The 3,704-nt window shown below is 32.7% G+C and overlaps 1 protein-coding gene across 1 annotated transcript in view; it reads right to left on the minus strand.

Moving 5' to 3' along the window:
- Window positions 1-3,704, minus strand: part of LOC130901880 (uncharacterized) — a 167,319-nt gene that overhangs the window by 128,279 nt on the left and 35,336 nt on the right. The window lies entirely within an intron of this gene.

The following is a 3,704-nucleotide window of genomic DNA, read 5'->3' on the forward strand; positions in this document are numbered from 1 at the left end:
ATTGGCATACAAATAACTATTTTATTTTAAGATACCAAAATACCTATATAAATTAATTAAAAACAACAACATGACAGTCTATAGGGCTGCAGTAACTTTTAATATTTCAAGAAAACCTTTGGAACGGCGTTTGAAGAAAAATAATCATAGAAAGGGACATTTGAGCTCGAATCATTCATTCGTATTAGAAAATGAATGATAACTCTGCCGACATATAGAGGAAATACAGTCTAAGGAATTTCCTTTAACCAGAAGCGATTTGCGGACAATCATATTTGAATTTGGACAACAGTTAAATTGGAAACATAATTTAATACATAAAAACTAAAGCTGAAATCGAGAGGAATATCTATTGCTCTTTTGAGAGGTACGAATCTGAATCATTCAGAATACTATTCCATTTTGGAGACCGTTTTGAAAAATAACGAATTTTTTACTGAGCCTGGATGAAACTGGTATCCAAGTGAATTATCATCCTGAAGCAGAAGAAATACAGTAAAGCCGACAATTGGAAAGGGAGAAACAGTGATGGTAATAGCCTGCTGCAGTGCCAAAGTAGTTTAGTTTACCTCCTGCTTGCATCATGAAGGGCAAAAATAAAAAAGAAGAGTATGAAGTCACCCCAACGAGGAATCTCAAAATCTGTTACTTACACAATCGAAACGCTTAAATTTCAAGTCCAGTCCAAGCCTCGTTTGTATAAAAAGCAGAATTAATTTCTGACGAAGAATAAATAGTAAATTTGGACAGTGAAGGTTCAGTTGGATAAGACAATGAATATGATTGTTTAAGATGTGCGTCACACTGAAAACATACAGGACGATAATATTTTTATAGCCTCAACAGCTTTTTTCAGTTCAACGAACTCTGGGAGATTAGTTGGAGGGAAAACAGGATAAAGGAAAGGATACAAAAAGGCTATCAAGCTTATGGAAGAAACAAAAACCTATCAAAAACAAAAACATAACCAAACAAAACAAAATAAACCAGACCAATAATCACGTATGCCATGGGAACAGCAGAAATTAACAAGAGGGAAGAAGATGAACTTGAAAGAGCCGAGAAAAGATAATGAGACCTATAACAGGTCCAAATATAACACAGGAGGGATAAAGAAGAGCAAAAAAACGAAGAAATAGAGAAAGAGCTGGAGACGGAAAATATCATGAGATACATAAAAGCACAAAGATTCAACTGAGCTAGGTAATATAATGAGTGGGAAACCAACTGAAATGATCAAAAGAATGACGCGATGGACCCTGTTGTGGCCAAGGAGAAGAAGCCGAGAAAGACTTGGAGAAAAAAAATAGAAGAGAACATAAGAGCACTTAATATAGAGAACTGGAGGGCAAAATTCAGGGAACCAAAAAAAAATGGAAAATAATAACAAAAGCAGCCATGACAAACAAGAAACTATAAAGAAAACAAAGAGTAATCTACTCCAAAATAGGAGTTTGAAGCGTTATAAGCGATGGCCATAATCCAAAAGATTGTAAGGCTTGATCATCATCTTCTTCTTCTACTGCCTTGTACCTACAGTGCGTTGGCGATTATCTTATGGTCAGACATCTATTTATAGCGGCATGCGAAGGCATAACATTTGTTTTCGGCCTACGTCTCTCTTTCCTTCGATCTTTTCATGTAGAATCAATTGGGGTATTCTATATCTTTCTCCTCTAAGAACGTGACCCAAATATCCAACCTGTCGCACCTTAATCAAGTTGAACAACTCTCTCTCAGTCCCCGCTCTTCTTAGTACATCTTCGTTCCTCACTCTATATGTCCATGGTGTACGCAACATTCTTCGATGGATCCACGTTTCGAAGGCTACTAGTTTATTGATGGACGATACCTTTAATGTCCATGATTCCATGCTGTACAGTAAAATTGACCACACATAACATTTGAGCATTCTATACCGAAGGTCAAAGGAGAGATTACGGTTACACGACTTGATGATAAAAAATACTATTTATCTCAAAGACACTTGTTCACAAAAAATAAGAATTAAACTGAAAGTAATTCTACTGCATTGAAATGTCAATGATGAGAAAAATTCTAACCGATATATGAGTAAAGAAGATTAAGGATATTGACTTTCTGTCAAAAAATTGGAATCTTATGTGAACATCGTATGAATAACAAAAAATTCCCCTTCGATTTCGTTTTTGCGAAGGAATTTTTTACATCGTTGTGTTCGTGACCTAAAGTTCTATTAGACCGACCTTTAAAAATGTCACCGTAATGTAGAAATTGAAAAATTGTGTGGTTATTTTTAAACCATCAACTCGACGTTGTTCATGCGTGAACCAATGATTAATAAAAATTGGTCGAAACTTATTACTTTTCGATGAATAATGAAACGTTATAACTATATATATCCCGCAGGATTTCATATGGTTGAGAACGAAAAATTCCGTCAGGTACAATAATCCCATTATTTTGGTTACAAAAATTTGATCCAAATCACATTGTACATAAATCAATTGATCAATTTGCAAGAGAATAATTTTAAAAATAAACTCATTTCCATTTTCTCATATATTAGGAATTTTATATAGAAAATTAGGTCATCTTTGTATATACAAAACTAAACGTTAAGTAATGAATATGACACTATCTCGCCCTCGAATTATATTTTTAAATACACAAATTTTACTCAGCAAGTATACTTAAAATGAAGACTGGTCATGGGAGATATCCCGCCAGGCTGTTCTACAGGCATTTAAGCTCAAAATGGTGTCAAACCTCCAAATTCTTTGATACAGCTCCGAAAAAAATATTTTTAGTAATGAAAATATTTACAGTTAATGAAAAAAAAATGAAAACAAAGATAAATTTTATGCTTTGTCATCGAAGCTATCAGCGATTTCTTTAATTCCGTATTTCTTAGACTTCTTAGACCTTGATATATTAATGCATCTAAATCTTCTTGATTTTAGGCCTTTTTGAAAGATAGATTAAATTGACATTTCGACTTTTCTTTAAGTCTTTATCCAAATATATTTTATTATTATTATTATTATATTATTATTCCTCGCAGTTATTGGCGGTTCAAAATATGTTTCTGCGTTTAAATCCATTTTAAAATGGAAATTTTGAGGTTAGGAAAAATTTTCAACCTTTTTTGTACAGAACGTTGTGCTCCACATTGTTTTGTCCCTGCAGTTTGTGTTAATATCTTCAAAATTTTCGAGTTATCCGCAATTCAAAATGTTGCGCTGTACATTTTTTGCTTTAAAACTTCTTTTTGAATTCTTCCTAGTTTTCGAATTCACGTTTCAAAATATTTTTGAGTATATAAACCCATTTTAAGGTGAAAATTTTGAAGTTAGGAACAAATAAATAGAATACTTTTTCCTAGAGAATTTTATACTCTACATTTTTTGTCACTATTGTTTTTTTAGAACTCCTCATAGTTTTCGAATTATTTGCGTTTAAAAATTTTTTTGAGTTCAAGTCTCAAAATGTCAAAAATCGCCTAATTTGCCTATACTATACTATCTTGATACTAATTAACGTTAGAACCTTTAAACACATTGGAATTGTGGAATTTATCCTATTTTTAGAAAATATCTATTTTATATAGAAAATATCGAATGTAATATGTGTGTCGGCCCTTGAAATTGTTGTGAAATTGCTGTGGTTGACGTAGTTGTCTCCGGCCGATTTACCAGCACATGGTTACTATTCAACCATAAACA

This window comes from Diorhabda carinulata, chromosome X, assembly GCF_026250575.1.
Source record: "Diorhabda carinulata isolate Delta chromosome X, icDioCari1.1, whole genome shotgun sequence".
NCBI lineage: Eukaryota > Metazoa > Arthropoda > Insecta > Coleoptera > Chrysomelidae > Diorhabda > Diorhabda carinulata.